The following is a 23,774-nucleotide window of genomic DNA, read 5'->3' on the forward strand; positions in this document are numbered from 1 at the left end:
GAAATATCTTTATTCTGCCAAACAACTCAGCTGGAATTTGTTTAATCAGCTGAACTTTGTAAAACAGGTAGAAAATAAAGCAGAGGAGGGAAAAAAAAACCACACCTCCCCCACTAAAAAACCCAAAAAACAACATTAAAAAACCAAAAGAGAACTCAACACTCACACCATCTGCAAGAAAGCTGAGATACCACTTGAAAGAAATACGGGATTTTTCTGTTTGATAGTTTGATTTTGATTTATAAAGAATAACCCTTTGTCAGCTGTAGCCAAAGCAAAAGCCCATAACTTACACAACTGGCATGCCTTGAATGTAAATATAAGTCAATATACTAAACCAATGTAACTAATAGCTGTGTATAAACATTTTTTAATGCTGTGGTAACACAGCTGCACCCAACATATGAGCATTTTAGGTAAGTATGTGAGCAATGTAATCACCAAAGAGCTAAGACTTTTGCAGTTGTACTTCAGTAACATGAAAAAGTATTGAGAGGGGCAACATAACTTGCAAGATGAGTAACAAAGGGCAAGATAAGAGCAAGGGACTCCAAATGGGCAGGATATACTGCTGAAAAACCTGGAGCTGATTGCTGACAAAAATCAGTAACAGTACTGGAAGTAGACAAACCTCTCTTCCCTTTTGGCAGTGATTAAGAGATATAAAAACCTCAGACATGAAGAGGAAAGATAGTGAAGATGACAGTCCCATTTCTGTCACTGACAAGTTTTCAAAGACTTCTTATTAGCACAAATTGGATTACTATAGAAAAAGAAGTAAAAGCAAAGAATTTTGAAATGGAAACAATTTAGCAGTAAAAGTACAATTTAATTTGGTATAAACATGTTTCTTAATATGTACTCAATTTCTATTGTTATGTCCATGCTTCCATTGGAATCCTAATATGTATTCACTATTGACCTGGTGAGTTATTATCATCCTGGGAAATATAAGGATGATGGTGAAGAATTTTTCCTCCTCACTGTAAGATGTACTTGGCATTATTATATAATTTCTAAGATGTTTTACTGTTTGCTTTTCCTTCAGGGATGTGAAACTTCACATTATGTCTGAATGTGTTATATTGGTCTTGTTTATGTATGTTAGATACCTGCCTTTTGTATCCCTGTTAATGCCAAGCCTAATTTTTTTTCAGTTCCCAGCTATGCAGTTCACTGACCTTTCAAGAGGTGGTCTTACAGCACTAGCATTTTCAGTGCCAGTCTCTGTCCCCTCTCTTGTGTCCTACACATGCACGCTGCATCTTACATCCCAATATTTCAAAATTTTTGTTATTGTGCCTTGTCTATTTGACTGTATACTACTCTACATCAAGATGTCAGAGTTAACAGTACTTCATTCTACACAAATACTCCTTTCTACTATGGCAATTTTTGACACTGTGCAAATATAAGCAAAATTAAACATAGACACCTGGTGAAAATCTGTTACAGATAAACCAAGTGAAATAAAGCCATCCCTATCAGGTCAAGTTCAGAAAAAGCCTTACAAGCCTCAGTTCTGACACCCTGTAAACTCAGCATAAAGCCCATGGCCTGCAACCAGCAGCAATATAACTGTATTAGCAGGACTAACCAGGAAAATCTGAAACAGAAATGTCTCCTGCTGAGGAAAAATTGTGGTTCATCCACACCAGAGGTGTGCAACCCTTGGTGAAATTCTGCAGAGCTTTATTTGCTTTTGGCACTTAGTGATGAGGACACCCATCCCAGGAGATGGTGTGCAACAGCAGAGGGCATGAACTGTGCCTGGACCATAACTCTTGTCTCTCTCCAAAATTGTAGAGGTGGGTGCATAGTCATTTTGACTCTGAGAAAGACAGCGTACAGGAGAAAGTCAGAAGTTTCCATCACCACAAATAAACTCTGATTTCATTGTGAAGTGAATGATGGCATTTCAGAAATTTCAGAATTTTTAATGCTTGGGGCTTTGATTTATTTTGGTTCAGTTGGATGTATACTTTTGGAGGTTTTGGTTGGTTGGTTGGTTTGCTTTTTTGTTTTTTCCCCAAAAGTCTTTCTCTTGTAGTTTCTGTCATTGACTTCTTTGTTTAAGTCTTTGGATACTTTTTTCATAGAATTTCTGTTGGTTTGCTTTTAGTTTTTAAAAACAGTAAAAACAAATTCAAATTCATTAAGATGTCAGCATCCTGCGACATATTTTACTAAGGTTCTTTTTCTTTTGTAATGTTTGAGCTATTTGAGTGTAACAGAGACAGTAAGTAAAAGGTTTAAAAAAAAAAGTCTTTTCTGAAGTATCCCTACATGTCATATCAGTTAGCTTCCATATGATCACAAATATCAGAGCCTTACATCAATGGTACAAAAATCTCAGGGCTTTTTAAATGTTTAATTTCCAGTCTCATCTGGTTTATAAGTGTAAAGGCAGAGGAAAGCTCTCAGAAATTTCTTATCTCAATCTGATAGAACAAAATGGAACAGTCACATTAAAATTTGATTTGTATGTCCTCTATCCCTTGCTAAAGAATTATGATGATTGTTCTACAGAACATCAAGCAGAAGTTTAATTAGTTTTAATGCCAACAGTTTACTGACAAGTTAGACCTTTAAGTCTGCCACTCTGGAACACTTGACGGTATTTGGACCAGGCTATCTTCCTAAGAGATCAAAGATAATTTCAAATTCTGGATGGAGTTTTCTTAACAATTTTGTACCACATCACAAATTATAAATATGTTTTACAGGATCACTGTGAGGAATTATTGCTCAAATGGCACTGGAGCTCCCAACTACTTTCTGTTTCTGAGCCTCCTGGTTGTGAACTGACAAATGAGGAATGAAAGGAGAGCGTTCCTTGATTAGATCCCAATTTGATGATATGTATAAACTGCTTGACATAAAAAAAAACTTCCAAAAATATCTATTTCATGCAACATGTAATACGTGACAGTTATAATTGCTTAGAATTAAAATATGTTTTTAAAGTTAATTATACTCCTACCAAAAATATTTTAGAATTCATATATATAGGCTGTATTTACATTTTTATTTATTTGCTCAAGGAAGTGAAAGCAGAATATATTTCATACATATTTTTTTTTTTCTGTGAAGTTATACAAAGATTGAGAAAAAGAGGAAAAAATCACTGGAGCATGAAAATAAATAATAAAATTACTAGTGTTTGGAATACTCATTAAAGGGTAACAGAAGGCTGCCATCTCCAGTATTTGAACTTCATGGGGATTAATTACATTTCAGAAGGGATGCCCTAATTTGCCAAATTGACTAGATGTAGAACAATCTGTAGCCTACAATTAAAAAAGGAATGATCTATTCATTCAAAATCAGTGATAATAAGAACACAGAATCAGAAAACTGGAAGGGAAAGAATACCTTGCGCCTCAATTCTTTCCTTATATAATGAAGATTTATTTGGTTGATTATTTGCTATATAATCTTCCTGGTAGCACTCAGATAATTTTAAGTATGCATTAATCAATATGTGCAACTGAGCTCCCTTCCCTTAAAATCATGGCTGACTGGAAACATTCTTCTGTGACCACCACTGTAGATTTTCTGTAATCTTGAGAAATACAGAAGTTAGAACGTCAGCACATGTGATGCTTTCACATTGTTCTGACAGGGCATCACCATTCAGTAGATCTCCATAAAACTTTGAGCATCTATACTCCATTTTGTATTAAAGTAGTTGTAAGGATCCAAACCCTAAACATTTTCAAAGAAGGTTTAATGCAGAGTTATTTTACTTGAAAAATGTTAGGAAATTGTCCTGTTCTTCCACATAACTCTTACTTTATAGAGCCACCAGAAAAGGCTCCTCTCTTTATTTTCATGTATGTATTTCAGATGTATTAATCAAAATCTTGCATGCAAGGCAGTATGTTAAACAGGGTATACAAAAACCCTCAAAAGGAAAAGAAACTATTTCAAGGAATGTTGGCCTGTTTCAAGGTCTCTTACTCAACTTTATATAAAACCTAATATTTCAGTTTAAATGAATGACATTTCAAATCAATCTATAAAGTGTCAGTTTATTATAGTCTCAAAAATGTCAAAATTTTCTCTTTCAAATTGGATTTTGTGACTGCCATATAAGTATTTACTGAATGATAAGGGCTTGGAAAACTCTATTCAATAAAATTATGTTTCCCTATGTATCTCAAGAGCATAAATGGTTTTCCCATATGCACTTTCTTTCTTGCTTCGGTCCCCTACAATTGTAGTTCTAATGTTCTTATTTAAGTCTTATGGGTGGAATGGCTTGCCTAGTGAAATGCATGCTGTACATGTTGCAAAAAGGTTTAATTTTCTATTTCATGGCTGACCCTTATATGTACTGAAAGCATTAGAACTCACAGAAACATCTCTTTAGTGACCCTCAGGCAACCTACAGCTTTTCTTTGCCATTTGAGAGATTTTATGTCAGAAATGTTCTCTTGTTGTTTCCGGAGTATAAAGTTATAAATGGTTATGGATTGTTTTACAAAATTGGTACAGATTGTTTTACAAATTGTACTAACCTGAAAGAGCAGTCATATTCTAAGAACATTGTGAACAATATCACCACTGTTACTTTGGGGAAAGCCACAGGCTCAAGGTTGAAAAGTGAAATTGTAAATACTTATCTAAATAAGTAGAAAAACTTATATGTGTTCATTTGAAAAAGGGAATAAAAAAGAAGCTGCACCTATTACAGAAATTACAGTATGCATAAAAAATAGTGAAAAGTTCAGATATAAAATAATATGATTGGTGAATGCCATTAAAATGTAGTTTAATCCATGTGGCAATTATCCCCTGCAGAGCCATTCATTCACGCCCCCACAGAGGTATGTGGGGCAGAATTGGAAGAGTAAAAGAGAGAGAAAATTCATGGGTTTAATTACAGAGCATTTAACAATTGAAAGAAAATAATTATAAGGACAAAAAGCAGAGCAAAATTACGAGAAGAAAGGATAATCACACCAGAGAAAAGCAAATTATGCATAATCCTCCAAATTCTCACCACTAACCACTGATGACAGCCAGTCCCTGAGCAATAGCAGCCCCCCGTCAAACTTCATCTCGCCAGGTTTTATTGGTGAACACGATGTGATATTGTACTGCATATCTCTTTGGTCAGTTGGGGTCAGCTGTCCCAGATGTGTCCCCTCCTAACCTTTTGCATACCACCAGCCTACTCACTTGCAGAGCAGTGTGAGTGCAGAAAAGGCCTTGACACTGTGTGCTTGACACTGAGCAACGCTCGGGAATAACTAAAACATCAGTGTGTTACCAAAACTATTCCCAGCACAAATCTAAAATGTAGCCCATGACTAGCTACTGTGGAGAAACTTAACTCTATCCCAGCCAAAAGCAGGACAAAAGAAATTTAAATGATGGAACAGGAGACCCATATCTTTCCTAACTATTTGGCATCCAAAACAGCAACTTCTGAACAAGTGAATAATGAGGACTGATCAGTAGAGTTTAAATCCAAGGTAAAGGTATAAGATCTAGCCCTTCATGTGCTACTGGTGACAGGTGAAACATTTCTGAAATAACATGCTGCAGTGTTTCATACAGTCAGAATGGCCCAAGTGGACTAAGATAAATGAACAAGTTATGCCTCTGGAATCTGTTTCAGGTGTTGAAGGTTTCTTTCTTTGAGTATTCATTAGGCATTCAAAAACTTTAATGTAAGCTAAATATCTATTTTAAGGAAACAATTTTTATTAGGAGGAAGCATTTCCATAATAAAATGAAGTCTGACATTAATTTATTCACCACAGAATCTCATGCATATTTTTGAAGACATAGATAAAGAACTGAGTTCTGAAAAATACAAGGACTGATTTTGCCTTCTTTCAAAATGTGATAATTGCATTACTGCCCTTTTTACAAAGCAGAGGTGGAATTCTCATACACTGAGTGTCATTTTTCTGTCTCATACCAAAACCCTTCCTTCTGTGCCCACAGGCCCCCAAATGTCTCTCAGATATAGTACATCTCTTCAGAGATATCTCTTCTTGATACTCAGCCACTGACAGGCATATTTTTGTCTCTTTTCATTAACAAACATCTCGGGCAAAATTAGCCAAAAATTAGTTGACTGCTCCATGTTACAACACTTTCACAATATTCAGTTGAGAGACAATGGTACTCCAAGTTGCAAGTCATTCCCTCTTTCTTAGAAAATTCTTTCAACATGGCATAATCTGTTCTAAGGAAATCTGTTTCTTTCTAATGATTAACTAAACTAAACTGCTAGCTCACATCTGAATTGTCCTTCAGCTACTTAAATATAGATTTCTAGTACCATTACAAATAGTTTTGGGGTAATTTTCCTAGCCTATAGCTGCTGCTCCAGAGGAACACGCATGTCTTCTGTGTTGCTGTCTCTTTAAATTGTAAATAGTCAGAAAATCAGGTAAATTAATTTTTAACATTATACACGAAATGCCTTGAAGTAAAATTTCAGAACTATATTCTCTCTGTGTTGATAAAAGTACTGGCTCCGGCACATCTTGGAGCTGCAAAATAAAGCTCTGTCAAAACTAAGATGTAGAAATGCAGGCTTTAATCTTTCAGTATCCAGGGCATACTCACGCTGCTCATATAATTAATTATGGAATGAAAGTTCAAGCTGCAATAAAATTTGAAGTGGCATGAATTAGTTCAACAAAATTGAAACTGGGGGACCCTGCTGATGTTAGTGAAGTGAAGAAAGTTGGTTTTAATATTTGTGTCATTCAGCAGAGAGATTTTCATTACCTACAATTCCACAGTATTAATCCATTTGAAAGAGACAGACTACTGAAAATTTATGACAGGAAATTCATGTAAGGGCATTTAAAAAAAACATACAACTTCAGTCATGCTGGTCCAGCATCACTGAATTTAACAATGCTTCCTGACTGCAGTGAAAGAAAACAAACTTATGTACAACTGCAAGATGTGCAGAAGAAATAGAACTAAAAAGTGTGAGATTGAGCAGACTTCCAGGGGTGATATGTGTTTGACCAAATGTAGAAATCTAAAGTGCAAATACCGTGATCAGACAGATCTCTGAAATACCTCATGGAGAGAAATTCATCTTGCAAGAGCATAAGTCAGGACAGAGGTGAGTCCAGTTCAAAAAGTACATGCTTCTTTTCACTGACTATAAATAAATAGAGTACAAAAAAGATGTAAACAGCCCAATTAGCCATTTAAAATGAGGGGGCAGATTAAATGTGTTTCAACAATTTAATATTTTCTTTCCTATTATTATATGCATGCATATATTACTATCTCATAAAAAACATGTAATTGTATACGTGCGTATGTGTATAGAAACAGAACAGTTTGGATTGAGAGGGACCTTAAAAATTATCTTGTTCCAATCCCTCCTCCCATGGGCAGGAACACTTCTAGGGATGGTGCATCCACAACTTCTCTGGGCAGCATGTTCCTGTGCCTCACCACTTTCACAGCAAATTTCTTCCTAACATCTAATCTAAATCTACTGTCTTTCAGTTCAAAGCCCTTCCACCTTGTCCTTCATGCACTTGTGAAAGTCCCTCTCCAGCTTTCTTATAGCCCTCCTTTAAATACTTAAGGCTGCTAGATCTCACCAGTTTTTTCTCCTCAGGCTTAACGAATAAAATTCTCTCAGCTTGTCTTCCATCTTAAGTCTATGGTATAATAAATATTGAAATTAATACTTACTATTTAATATTTAAATCTATTTTTTTGCATAAAAATTAAATTTTGCATTTTAAATAACACTGGATTAGTGATTACTATTTTGAGAAGGGTTCTTTTTTCAAGAAAATATTGGGTTTTGTTGGTTTTTTTTCATATTATTCCCTTTCTTGTTTTGCATTTGGGAAGTGATTTGAGAATCTACATGCAGATGTTTTGTGCCATATTACCTGCTTTTCACTGTATCTGTCCTCTGGCTGCCATTCTAGAAGATTGCATCTCCTGTATGCTTGATGTCATATCTGTGAAAGCCAAGGAAACGTAACATGGAAATTGATGTGTCTGTTGAGATATTCCATTTTAAACCATATTTCACATTTTTCTACAATGTTCTTATCATAGAAAAGTAGACACAAAATATTTATCTTAAGTTTATAGAATGTGGATTAAAACCACATCACACTAAATATATGTATACCTACAATATGTATGAAGGAAAAAAATATTATTTCTTTCTATTTGCTTTTCTAAAGAATAGATTTGATTTCTCACCTGCTTTTTGAACTGCAGAGAAAACAGAGTTCTTTTGTCTTATAGTTGTAACAAACTCAGTTCATCAGATTTTCATATGAGTCAAAAATATTGAAGAGTAATTCTGAAGTCCAATGGCCACTTTTTCACCACTGGATTTTTCTCACAGCGTGAATTACAGACACAATCAGTGAAGGACATTATTTCAAGTTACGCCTGGGAAAGAAAGCAGAAATTTATTTGAGAATCTTATTTTCTTATTGCCTTTTTTAGGTACCAGATATGAAATTATGTAGGACATAACTTTATTTAAAAATTATTAAACACTAATTTAAATTTAAAAGCTGTGGGAGCTCACAATCTTGCTTGAAGTATTGGTAAGTCCCCCTCTATTAAGCCATGTACGTTGTATTATTACTTTCATTTTGAAATGTAGTTTAGGGCCATTTGACCTGTTCTTCCTCTGGGACAGATAATCTTCTTGTTTTTTTATTCACTTACAGACCTGAATTTGAAAAGGAGAATATTTTTAGGTCTCAAAAGTAATTTCAGAGAACATTCTTCATGAGAAAGAACCTTCTGGTAATCTAAATTTTGATTTCGTTTTTTTTGTTTGCTTGTTCTAAGTTATTTCTGTTTTTACTAAAGCTGTCTTTGAATTCAAAGAGTAGTTTTATATAATTATTGATAACAAACACATTCTTCCTTAGCATTTGTTTTTCTGAACAAGATAAATTATGTTATTTTCTGATGGCAAGCTTCTATTTCAAACTATTAATTTTTCTTTGTACTAGCTAAGTTTAAGTTAATTCTTTGTTAACCATGAATGACTAGAACTATATATTGTGCTTTGTATAAAGGTCCAATAAACTTTGAACAGACACAAAAATCCCTGTTATCTGTTTAATCTATCTTGTTGGAAAAAAAAATACAAATCAATTCATCACTTCTTTGTCACACTCTGAAGAAATCCGTATTTAGACAATTTTATTTCCCAGTATTTATCATAGAATTGGGTCATGGTTTGTATCCAGCATTTTTGTTATTAGATCCTTAGTCAAGACTTTTACTACCTACGTTGTTTCATTTAATTTTGTTTAATGTTTGCAAAGCTTTTTTGGTTTTGTGTTTGTTTTGTTTTTTTTTTTTTTTCTATCTGTGGTATATTAATATTCTATACTGAAAAATATTCACAATGAGTTTCAAAGCTGTCTCAGAAGCTAATTTCATTTACAAATATCCAAATCTTATTCCAACGTACATCAGAGAAAAGCTTGTTTATTTTTACCAATAATTTCATTTATGTTTCTCCTTCAATATTACCTGTTCCTATCTTCCTATGAGATAGCCATGAACCACTCTGCAAGCTGTCCATTATTGCTTATCTTCTCCAACTCCATGTGATAGAGCAAATATTTGACTGACTCAGAGGAAAAAGTGATCTACTGTATTTCTTGCAGCCAGAAACTATTTTGTTTATCACAGAAACTTCATGTTATTTTTTTATAATATATCCTTGGTAAAATCAACAGAATTTTGCAAGTAATTATAGTTTTTAGACATCTGCCTTAGACTTTTTTCTTTCTTAAATACTAATGCTGAATTTTTGCACTAGAATAAAAGGTGCAGAAAATTTTCCTATTTTTACTTCTTATTTTTTTGATAGTCTTGAATCATATGACACTTTTCAGCTTTATAGCTGGACCAGAAATTTACTTCTGACCTTATTAATGATGAAGACCCAGTGCTACCTCATTTTGTTATCCTTTTGGATCTGATCTAGTTTTAGCTTTTGCACTGTTCTTACATCCCATTTGTTACTGACTTTCATGCTCTTAGACAATTAGTGACTCTGAAATCTTTTTACAGACATGATAATAATGTCTTTTTAGAGTTCCCTGTGCACAAAAATGGCAAAAGATTACAAGGTATACCTAGCCCTTCTCTTCTCAGCGTGCTCCTTAATAGAAAGGTCAGGCATTAAAAAAAACCAAAACAAACACACAACAAAATTAAAAGTCAATCCCGAACAAACCCCTCAACAAATAAGATATCTCAGTGCTAAACTAAAGAGAATAAGAGACCAATTTGTAGGACTAAAGTCAAGTAGTCCATGCTGCTTAGGCCCATTCCTCTCTATAGGAGACGCATCTTCGAGAAAGGTGGATGAGGTGGTCCAAACAAGCAGGAGTTGCGCTAATACCTTAAACAATGGGAAAATGGTTCCTGGATATCTTTTATTTAGCAGTGTAAAGTGTAATACGTAGGAAAAAGGAAAAGAAAGGGCTGTTATACAGCTATTTTATTTTGCACTGTTTCCTTTCAGGCAGGTCCATGCTTTCAGACTTGATTTTAGTCAACTCAGTGACTGGCACAGAATTCTACACAACCTCCTTTTTTTTTTTTTTCCCTAGGAGATTACTTTTTGAAGCCCTTCTGTGCCACTGTTCCCTGTTTTTTTCTGAATTGGAAATCCTTAATCTCCACTTCTGTCTGACAAAACCACAATCTTTTGAAATTTTCTCTCCTTTTCAATACCAAGAATACTGCCTGCTCTTCTCGAAAATGCACAAACTCCCCTTTCCCCAGAGATAAGAGAGTATTAAAATGTTTACAAAAGTATCATCTGTCACTCTTGATGTGAATTTCAGGTGCTGGAAAATTCTGTGGGGATTTATACTAAATCAGAGGAATGAAGTAGGTCAATGAAGTTAACATTGAATATATTCACATTATTATTTCCCATATGAAATATCACCTCTTGCACAGACATTTATGAGTCTTGGATAAAAATCAATAGCTTATTGAGATCTTCACATAATTAAGACTTGCTTAGGGAATCACATCACTCAAGCAGGATGATCGGTCACTACATGGATGGAAACAGAAGTCTGTATTGCAGGTGTCGTTGCAACAGCATCTTCAGCTCAGAGAGGCAAAACTTCACAAACTGCTGTTCCACTTAATTTGTGTGGTGCACAGTTATATTTGTTCATATAAAAACACATATTCTAGCCTTTAGAATTCTATTTATCTATAATTGTTTATCACTCTGTTTTCTTTTTCTGTATCCTGCAAACTTTATTAACAAAGTGTTATCATTCATGGGACTGCAAAAAGGAGGAGTATTCTTATTTCTTAAGATGGCAAAGCAAATGTTTGTTTGAAAAACAGAAAAAATTAAAACTTTTATAATAAGAATAATGACAGAATAAACTGTATTTTTCTCTCAGAATTATGCATTCTTCACAAAAAGTTTAAGAAAATAAATGGTCTGCCTTTCTCCTGTTTTCCTCTGCACTGACAGATGCTGATTCTTTTGGGTTCCACAAGGATCAAACTCTCTCAAGTAACAAACACATTCAATTAACTTTCTTAAAAAGGCAATAACTAGATATAAATCTTAAATCCCTTCTGTTATTGAAATCCCTGCATTGATGCTTAGTGTGGCCATGGCTTGCTGCAGAGATCCTGTCCAAGGAGACAATTTTGGGTAATGTGGTTTTCACAGGTTTTATAAGATTTTTAATAAGAACTGTGATAGAAAAGGATGTCTTTATGAGGTGTTACCTCACTTCATGACAAAGGCAAAGATAGGTCAGCATCTGTATTGCTGTTTTCAAGTGGGTGCAGCCTCCAGGCTCTTGTATTACCATCAGCTATCTGGTTTCATATCCTGTGAAGGAATATGGGCAGCACAGCACAATCCAGAAGGTCAACTGGTATGTGCAATCATGCCTTCTTAGGTCAGGTGTTGTGTGGATCATTAAATCCCCAAAGTACAAAGTACAGTCTTTGAGCCAGAATCATTGCATGGTCTCTGGTTTGTATGAATGAAAGGCAAGGGGCTCAAAGGAGGATGCTGGCAAGAGACATTCAGTCCTGTTATTCAGAAGCTCATCTGGAATGTTTTCATCTGCCAGTCAGCTATCTATTTTTTTTTCCTTTTAATCTTTTAAATAAAATGAGAACTCAAGCAAATGTAAACATGTCAAGATGAAATTATCGATTATGTAGAAAGAAGTATATGCTATTAGGAAATAATTTAGATTATATCTTCAAGAATAGATATAGAAATAAATTCAATCCCTTCCACCATAGGAAAGCTTCTGCATCGCAGTAGGCAAATCACTTAATCCTCTCATTTCAAAAGTGGCAAGTTATTACACATCTTATACTTTGTATATCTGACATATTTATGACTTAATTACTGGGATAAATTATACAGAAATGCTTATCATTCTAGGAAGGGGCTGAAGTTACTGAAAGCTTCAGTCATGGAGATAAGAAGGGAAGTTCTGCAAGATATGAAAAGAAAAAAAGCACTGAATGATGCGTGAATGTGGCTAGTTCTGTACCCTGACTATAGCAGATTCTTCTGGAAGTAAAGGGAAAAGTACATAAAGTCACCTGATGGAAGACTCTGAATTAGACATACCATGGATGAAGGATGCTCTATCGTAATTCTTTCTGGTTTAAATTACATTGCTGTGCCACAATAGTTTAATAATAATACTTTTTTTTCAGTTTTTATTGATCCCATAAGAAAAATGGGAAGAAGAATTAAGTGTATATTTAGGCTGTAGTCAGGGATTTCACATAAGTGACCCCAGCCATCATATAAAAAGCTGGATAATGGGAACAAGATTGCAAGGTATTATATGGCAGTCTATTGTGTGATAGAAATACTAGAAAATATAGTGAATATATGTCAGCATATTCAAGAAAGCACTAGTTTTTGACTCTTTGAAGAGTATGTGTTACAAGCAATGTTCCCCAGCTGTTGGTGGAGGGTCCAGTCTGGCTCATTCATACATCAATGACTCGGGTATAGGGGCAGACAGCTCCCTCAGCAGGTTTGCTGTTGGTCCAACACTGTGAAGGGTGGCTGATACACCAGAAGGATGTGCTGTCATTCAGTGAGATAGGTTAGATTGTCGGGCAGAGAGAAACTTAATGAAGTTCAGCAAAGGTCAGTGTAGTGTCCAGCACGATGGGAGGAATAACCCCACTATTACAGGTTAGGGACAGACATACTGCAAATTAGGTCTGTAGAGAAGGGTCTGAGAGTCCTGGTGGACAAGTTAACCATGAGCTCTCAATGTGTCCCTGTTGTCAAGAAGGTCAGTGATATCCTGGGGTGCATTCTATCAACAGAGACACAGGAAATTTCATTGGAATATGAGGAAAAACTTTGCTGCAAGGGGGACAGACTGCTAAGAACAGACTACCCAGTTAGGTAGTTATAACTGCCTTTGGTTATTATATTCTTGTTAATATGTCCTTAGTTTGAGATATTAATGCCTTTCTATTAGGGAAAATAAAATGTCCTTTTTTTCTCAGGTTATCATATACTAAGAACACTTCTAGACTCTAATCCTTTTATTAAGAAATTATGTATTTGTAAACATTATTCATTGTATATATTTAATTCAACGAATCAATAGTGTAATTTGCTACAATCCATCCAAACTGAAAGAAGAGAATGTAAATTTTCACTTTTATCTGACTCGCCCACTTTGCATTACAGTTGACAATTCTACGAACAGAAAGAGGTATAAATCAAAATTCAGCTGTTATCATAAAATTCTAAAATAAAAAATTAGGAAATAATATGAATAATAGTTTACATTCCTTTCCTAATCTTGGCAAAAGGAATGTTTTGATAAAAAGGAGACAAAAGTTGCATTTTTTAAAAAAAATTGAAGGAACTTAAATGAGCTTTTAATTTTTTTATGTTGCTGGGAAAAGGAACACATTGCAGCCAGTGGATTCAAAGAATTTCTACATGTCCTTAGAATTAGAATTGAAATAGTTCAGCTGCTTAAAATAATTTAGCATCTTAGATGTACCTGGATACAGGTCTTTGAAAGGATATACATATATTCAGGATATATATATATATATATATATCCTGAATATATATATATATGTGTGTGATATATATATATATATATATATATATGTGAAATATATGTGAATATATATATATATATGTGAATATATATATATATATGTGAATATATATAAAGCCTTGTTTTCTTTTGCTATTGTACAATCATCACTTTAATTTAATTTTCTTCCTTTCAGTTTCATACGAATTAAGAGAAGACTCAGACCCTATATATTGCCCTTCAAATGAAAACAAATTTCTTCACCTATCAATCTGTTGGAGTCCAGGACATCCCTCTGGCTGGCCTGGCTGTCTCAAGAGACTGGCAGGGGGCTTGGAGACCCTGGCAAGAAGTCAAAACCAGCTGTGGCTTCAATTTTAGCCTGTGCAAAACTGCCAACTCTGGATGAGGAATTACAAGTCACAAAGGTTTTAGTAGTGTGATATTTGAACTTCACAGGGTGGAAAAGTAGAATTTTTCATTTTTTAGAATGTAGTTCAGGGGTACAAGATGGAGGAATCTAGGCATGTCTTAGCCTACTTTCCTTTCTTCTTGTCCTCCATGTCTTGCTGTGATGGTGACACTTTTCTATTGGTTTAATGTAGGGACACACTGTCCAACATAAATGTTAGGTATTGGTAATACATTGTAAACACAGGATACGCAACTTTTGATATAAAAGGTAAACACCACGTGAGAGGGCACGCAGAATGTTATGGCCTCCTTGCTAGCCAGAGCTCAGCAGGTCAGAGAGAGAATATTATAGATAAGAAGAAATAAACAACCTTGAAAAAGCACAACTGGAAGCATTCCAAGACTCCTCATTTACCTGCGTTTGGGCTAGGGAAGCAAAGACTCTTCTCGGATCTCTCTTGAGGTCACCCTGACCCTCAAGAACCCCGAGAGAGAAATCCACATCATTCTGTAACATTTCTTTTGAGCACAACATTTTTAATGGTACGCAAGAAAATAATTACAGTTTTCAAAATCCTTTAACATTTTAACAGTAACTGTTCATGAGTTATTCCTTCAGGTGGTGTCAGACTACTGAAGAGTATAAAAATCAAGGTTATTTTCCCTAGTTAAGGAAACTGGACTTTAATTCTTTCATTCTTTAATCAAAACTTTAATTTGATGGTAGCAAACCATCAAACTAGCTCCAAACACAGACGACTACAGGAATTACTGCTATGATTTAACTGCAACTATCTACTACAACTATCTATGATTTTTACCAAAATATATTTCTATTCTTATCAATGTCTTAAGGATTTTAATCTAAAACATTTTTAAATAACTGGTCCTAAAGCACTCTTTATTCCATCTCATAATTTCTCTTAAGAAACCTTATTTATGTAAGCTTTGTAAGTTACTGATAGAATAAAATATTAACTAGACAGACATTTTACATTTCAGGGAGCTATAGCAGCACTCCATTGTTCTTTGATCTATCACTCGGTCTGTGAATGTATTTATACATGGTATTTATGTATTGATATGCAATAATATTTGCTTTATGGATAATACTTGCTGTAGCTTTATCATTAAAGAGTCCATGTAAAGAAACATCCTTGAAAGTACACACAAGACCTAAAGCTGAAGCGAGGGTAATGAATGTGAAATTAAGGCGCCATGTAACAAACACATTTTTACATAAAGAATGAACATATAATTATGCTCCTATTGATATGCCAATATTTTAGTCTTCAGATGCTTAATTGGAAATTATCAAGGCAACCGCAAATCAAGTAGTTTTAACTGCATATTTACAACAGTAATATCTTTCATTTGTTCATCTGGTAATTTTAGCTTACCCTTTTTTCAGCAATCTATGCTACACTAAAGGTTGTTTATCTTGTCTTCGGTTTTTCAATGCTGTTTATTCAGGCCAAATAACACTTAATGCAGGCTAAATTTTGGCAGATCAGACTATGAGACAGATCTGCTTTCTCTAGTATTTATCTGTCTTTCGATTCTAACTTGTGGTTGTAGCAGTTTGAAAAAATTTGAGGAGCCATGAGGAGGCAAGATCAGAGTTCCAAGTGATCAGTCTATCACAAAAAATGGTACTTACTGTTCTCTGAAGCCTGACTATGTGAGAAACAATGACAGAGTTCACAGTCTTTACTTTTCAGAAAAATAAGTTTGTATTAAAGGTTTTTAAAAGTGAGCAAAAGCAGTAAAAAAAACCCAAAACAACAACAAACAAACAAACAACAACAACAAAAAAAACCCACCAAAACATTTCTCCAGTTTAATTTTGTTTCGTGGGATGGACACTGCTCACAGATACCAGGGGATTTAAATGAATGCAAACACACACAGAGACATTTTATGGACTTATCCTGTTTTTTAATAGAAAGCATATGATTGATAATTTAGTGTACTTTATCTGATAAAATAGTAATTCAATAGGAAACATGTGACATATAGGTAAAGTAAGCACAGTTTAGTCACTAAAACACAGCAAATTATTTACTATACTGGTGTATATCTACAGCGAGTTTCAATGAAATTTTGTGATGGCATGTTTGGGTTTTTTTTCCTCAAAAATATTCTTGGGAACATTACAAATCTTTTAACGTCTTTGAAGTTTGATCCACTGGATTTGCAGATATTTATTTTTAAATAATTTATTTCTGGCATTTCCTTGAGGTTTGGGTTTATTTTGTTTTTTAATTGGAAAAAAATTTAACTGAACAAGTGACAGCATTTTGCGAGGAAATTATAGGATTTACTATTCCTAACTGATTTTTTGGATTTTTTTCTCTAGGTCAGAGTCCAACTGCATTCACAAGGATGAGATGGACAGTTAAAAATTGGTCTGTGAACCACTGAACCTGGGAATATCATGGAGATAAAACAGCTAAATAGGGAGAGGACAAAATGTAAAGATAATTTATAAAAGGCAGACTTGTTCTGTCAGCCTTCTACTCTTTTCTAAGCCTTCCTTCTTCTTTATGAACCTGCACACTACCTATGAAGAGAGCATTAAAATTTTCAGGAGAACTTAGTATGCATTTTTTAAAAATGTAACTATTGCATTTACCTTACAATACTGTGTATTTCAATTTTTTCATGTGACCCATTATGTAACACTGCACGTGCACAAAAAAACAAGGCAATGACACCACCACACCTCCCCCCCCACCGAAAAAAAAAAAAAAAAAAGAAGACAAAATTACTGTTATTGAAATTCAGGTCCATCTGCAGTTTAGGAGAAAAAAGCAGTCTGATGAAACCCTAGCTCACTGGAGTGTTGCCTACTGCTGATTTTTATTATCTTCAACTATTTAGAAATAATGCCCTTTCTTTCTGTGAAGAGAGAGTTAGTTGTCCTAATTACCTCTCAGACTACAAAGATGTTTCCCTGAGAAAACTGTGATATATATCAGTGCCGTTCCTTTGCCACAATGCTTTTGTACTCTTCTTTGTTAATGCTCTATTAGTTGCAGAAGGTGTCCTTTTCTAACTCATAAGGGTTTTTTCCCCCAAAGCAAAAAACTTTCCCTCAATACAAGGAAACATATCAGACAAGAATATCAAATGAAAGTATATATATTAGATATTTGTTCTTTCTGTCTCTAAACCACTGCACACAATGTAGTCTAAGCAATGAGATGCAAACAATAAATGTCTTCAATTTTGAACTAATGAATGGAATAGCCAGAAATATCTCTGGGCATAATAGCATTTATAATAATTTTGGCAATTAAAAATACGTTCACTTCAGAGGTTTGAATTCAGGAAGAAAAGAAAAATGGTTCTATGACCTTAAAAAGGAATCAACTGGCAAGCTATAAAAGAGAAAATTATCAAGTATAGAAAAGAATGAATATTGGTTGGACTGCTGAGAAATTGTCTCACTTAAGCCACAATATACTCAGGAAGTTATTGCAAGAAAAAATATATTATTTTAAATTTACTGATTTTTTTATAGGTTGATGCATGCTAATGCTTTAATTAATCACTTTGATGACTCTCAGAATGTAATTAATTGCAACTAACTTCAGAGGTCTATACTGTACATGTTGTTCATTGTTCTGAACTTTCGATACATGATTCATCCAACCATAAATAGACATTGCTTAATAATGAATTCTTTGCTTAAAAATGTGTCCATGTGATAAACAACTATATAGAGAGAGTGGGGTGACTCCAGAACTCTCTTCTATAAGTTGTACATAAATTTCCATGTTTGGAGAGATGAAAATATATGCTCCATTTACCAAAGATTATCACCAAATGCTGTAATATTTTTTTGCTTCTTTGTAGTGTTTTCTATCCCTCCTTTAACAACACTCAAAACCAACCATCAATAGCATTCAATGCTTATAACACGAATACTTTAAATCAGCAATTTTGTAGGAAACGTACATGCACAATTCTTGTTATGGATTTTATTTTTACAGTGTTAAAGACTATTTGCTACATATTTCTGCAAAATACTACTGATACTTAATATAAAATGCATTGAAATCTACTAAAAAGAAAAACAAATAAAGCTAAAGAAAAGTCTTACGTTTAAAGAAAATAAAATTGTACACATATTTCACTAGATCAATTTATCACTGAAATTTAACATTCATCCATATTTTTCAGTGTTTTGTTTATAAATTGAATCAGTATATCTCATTGAAAGAATTTCAGTAATTCAGTAGTTACAACGCTCCCTTTTAATTTTATTATGATAGTTATGTCTTAGCAGTACAAAGTGAAGTCTGATAAAAAAATCTCATTGACTTAATGTGAAAAATTATTTGGCTGCAGAAATAAGCATTTTTGTTTATATGTATTGCTACATAAATATTATAAAATTTCTATTTCTCAGTTACATATCTCTAATATATTAAAAATGTTTATCAGCTTGCTACACATAAAGATATGTATAAATATATATGTATTTTCTTCCTAGCATACAATCTTTGTGACTAAAACGTCTCAAGTGACCTTAGTAAGATGAATTGTACTCTGCAAATGTCTTTGACATCTTAGAAAATATTGGAGACCACAGGATGTAAGTGCACAAGCACCTGAACTGAATATTTGGTCAAAACTGTAAATGGACCCTAGGGAATGGTTCAGGTGACCAAATATAAACTTTTACTGCAATGAATACTTTTCCAGGACTTCATTGTCAACACTGGCTATTACAACAGCTTCCATAGTAAGCAGCACTACATGTGTCCTGACAGCAACTTATTTCTCTTCTTGGAATACAACAGGCTTTTTCAGTGGGAAGTGACCTACAGTGATCACCTAATCCAGCTGCCTGAACACTTCAGAGCTGATCAAGTTCAAGTTATTCAAAGCTGATCAAGTTATTACAGGCAACTTTTAAATGCCTCTTAAACATTGATAGGTTTTTAACACCAACCATCTCTCTATGAAGCCTATTCTAGGATTTGACCAACCCCTCAGTGAAGAAATGTTTCCTAATGTCCAGTCTGGACCTCTCTTGGTGGAGCTTTGAACGATTCTCATGTGTCTGATCACTGGATACCAGGAGAATGAATTGACACCTCCCTCTCCTCTGCCTTGTGAGGAAGCTGTAGAGAGCAATGAGGTCACTGCTCAGCCTCCTTTTTCCCAAACTAGGCAAGTCCAAAGTCCTGTGGCCCACTCCTTACGGGACATTCCTTCCAGCCATTTGACAACCTTTGTTGTCCTCCTCTGAACACATTCAATTACCTTGACATCCTTCTTAAATTTTGGGGCCCAGAACTGCATAGCATATTCAAGGTGAGGCCTCATCAATACAGAGGGATAATTGCTTCTTTTGACCAGCTATCTCCACCTAATCTTCTAACTTCAGCAATATTTTAAGAATCTCCTTAACCACATCAATCTGAAAGAAAAGAGATGGTGTTCAGCCTCATATAGCAAATAGACTTTTAAAAGCTGTATTGAAACTGTTAATTCTAGCTCAAAGTTTAGCTAAAATACAGTTGATTACTAAATTACTGGGTTTGTGCAGATTAAGTACAATTCTTCAGTTTCAGTTAGCATTGCTATCAGGTAGCTTTGCATTAACATTACTGTTTGTAATTTATATGGAAATTTAAGGTGCTAGCACATGCAGTAAAAACACATCACAATCTTTGACTTGGTCAAAGTTCACAAGTTCACTCACAGAAAAACTTTTAAATCTCTTCTTTTGACCTCCTGTAACAGAATTTGAAACCAATACATTTACAATATCATAACTCTGTGAATCTGACAATTTTCTAGTGTTACTGTGATTAAACCCATTTTGTGATTGAATTTTTACAGGAAATAGTTCTTTACTTGCATGATACTTCTTTCTAAATAAGCTGTCACTAAAAAATACCCAAACCCCCACACTCCTCTCCTAAAATCTAGAACTATATGAAAATTACTTCCAGCTTTGATATTATCACAAATCAGTGAGAATATTTGTGGCAGATGTTGATCTTAGTTGCACATTGTAAACTAAAGAAATCTCTGTCATCTTCTCTAGAATTATTCTTGGCTGGAGGTGCTTCACAGATCAATTTATCCAGTGCATGTTTTTTATCAACTGCTTTAGATTATGTTTTTTATTTTATCAATATGATTAAAAAAAACCCCAAAACATTAGAACTAAACCTGTATACTAGAAACACACACATACAGAGAATAGGCTGAAGATTATTAAAATTGTTCAAGGCATTTTAATTTTCAGGATGTTGTATTATGTACTGCAATTTCATGCAGGCACAGCATTTAAGAACTGCAGTATTTCTCCTGCAGTGTTTTTAGTCTTTGATTGGATACTAGTTAAATCACCTAACAAATATCTCTTTCAGATAACAGTACATTTTTGAAAAAAAGATATTCCCTCACAAAATAATTTTCTAAGTGTTACATTAAAATAGTGTGTATAGTTTTCATTATATTTTATTAATGCAAAGGCAAATTATGAAAGAAATAGTCATTTGAAAAGCTAGTGAAAAGTCTCAACTCCTAATTATTTTTTTTGATCTGATCTCTGCCTTCATAATGGTCTGAAGAAAAATGCTACAATTTAAAATCTTACAATTTCCACATTCTGAGATGCTCAATGTGTGAATAAAGTTTCAATTATAAATTAGTACTGATTGTTATGGTTTATGAGTGGTAGTCCCCAGTTCAGTGTCCCCAGCTGAGACTCTCCCAAATCACATCTATCTCTCACTGCCCCTTCCTCTCACCCTTGCCACTGTGGTGGGATGGAGTTGAGAACTGGAGGCACAAAAGGCAAAGATGACATGCTGAGATAAGAGCAATTTACTGTAAAAAGCAACGAGAAAAGAAAACAAACTGTAACAGTAATGGTATTAAAACCAAAAGTGTATAAGAGAGACAGCGATTGAAGTACAAAATGCTCACTGAGCCCAACCCAGCCTGACCACAGCTGGTGCCACCCCACCACTCTCTGGGACTGCCACCACACGACCGTGGCTTATTCCTTATTCCTAACCAGAAACCACGCCCTTTTATCAGGAGTCAGAGTTCCTTCCCCTTGCCCCCAGCAATGGTGTAAGGTGATATCAATTAACATCTGGATCATAGCCATTCCTTCTCAGCCACTTTCCCTCTCAGCTACTACAAAAAATTAATATTGTCCTGGGCTGAAACCAGGGTAACTGTGAAACCTCCTAGCTGGAATGATACAAAAACTGATTTTAAAATAACTATCATTTTTTTTCTGGTTAAAAGTATTTATTCTATGAATAATAGATTGTTTAACCATGTAACATTGCTGTTATTGAGAAAAGTACCCCCTCATCAGTAATACAATTATTAATTAATTAATTAAATTTTTTTTTTTTTAATCTGCCCAGAATGTTTTCCTTGTTAGTTCCTAGCTTGTTATTCCAACAAATAATTTGATCACAGGAAAAAAAAAAAGTAATTGTATGATTCTCTATTCCAAATCACCCCTCCAGGAAAAATAATAAAGGAAAAAAACAATAAAGGAAGAAAATATTGATATCAATGATTGACTGTGGGAATGAAAATCTTTGGACACTTATTGTGCAATATTAAATTTTACACAATTGCTAAGCTCAAAACTAAATTGTTACTCTTGTAAGCCTAATTTCATTAATATATGCAAATATGAGAGCATATTTATAAGTCAGCAGTCATTTACTTCTCCAAAAAGCTCTATAGTTTCAAGTGAACACATCAACACTGGAAACTGCAAGTTTATAAAACACTGTGCGTTAAATTCCTGATAGCAACAAGCATTACAGCAAATAAATCTGCAGATGCTCCCCTCACAGTGTCACAGAACTACTCAAGAAGAAATAGATTTTGCACTGTGTTTTGCTGCTCCTTCAAGAAATTACCTTCATTCTTAATAAACAGCCATTTAACTTGTTCTAGTGACTGGACCTTCTATTGAAGTCAATTGGATGTCCCTTAACATTTAATACCTCCTAAATTCTTTCAGAAAAACAGGATTATGACAGATTATTGCTACATAACAATAAAGAGACCTCAAACCCATACAGTTAATTAATGAGTTTCCCTTGAAGTAACAATATACCTTATCTTCAAAGACCAGATCCTAGGGTGACAAGTTTCACAGCACTGTATATATCCTTTTTCCAACAAAAGCATTAATCATTTAATTGTGTTATTACTTGTGATCTTTTATTTTATTTATATTGACATAGATGAGAAAAAATATATACAGATTTTTCACAGCATATAAGTAGACATCAGAGAGCAACAGTACTTAAAATGAGGGATGAAAGACAATTTAGACTACAGTTGACAAATTTTGCAGTATGTGTCAAAGTAGCGCCAATTAAAAGATTAATCTCACAGCACTTACTTTCCCATACATTGAATCACAGACACTGCAGTTGCAAGCAGAGTGATTCTGCGCAATGATTCCCTTTTTAAAAATTACACCAAATTTTCATTTCCTTCAGTACTGTAAAAATGCATTAATTAGAAAAAAAGTGCTAGTCCAGTAAATAAAATCTAGCCTTGGCATCAAGTTGAAACAACTGGGAGGTTAAACTACTGAGGCCAAATTCATACTGCTTTCATCTATTATTGTGATAAATATAATAACCAACCACATTCTTTAGCATTACTTGTTCCATTAAGTTTTCAAATTATCTTTATTTATTTTTTTTTTTACTATCTCTCTGTGACTGATATAGTCAATTTTGTACCTGTGAAAACATTCATGCATTGACACTGTTTCAAATCTATAACATTTTTCCACTATCCTGCAATATTTTTAGTCTCACCTTAATTTGCAGGGCATTGCTTTTGTTGTAAGGTAAGTTCATATTTTAAAAGAATATGTAAGAGGTATGAGCTTGAGTACAGTTTGAGCCAAAAGACATATTACTGCCAAGAAGATTTTATATGGCACACTCAACTGATCATTAGTGACACATTCTGTCATTGTAACTTTCCAAGACTTCACTAGCAGGGAATCCTTAGAAGGTCTTCCCCAGACAAAGTATTATACATTCCACTCAGAAGTTTTCTGTGACAATATTTTATACCAATTTTTTGAAAGAGATCTAATTTCATTTCAGTAAAGTATAAAAATCGAGATTCAGAGTTTATATTATATGTCTTTATTTCCCTAAGTATAAAGTTACAATTTTGATTTGAAGATCCTATCTCGTGACTTAATTGACTTACAGGGTTTGTTTCCTTTCCTTC

Source organism: Taeniopygia guttata, chromosome 1 (assembly GCF_048771995.1).
Source record: "Taeniopygia guttata chromosome 1, bTaeGut7.mat, whole genome shotgun sequence".
NCBI lineage: Eukaryota > Metazoa > Chordata > Aves > Passeriformes > Estrildidae > Taeniopygia > Taeniopygia guttata.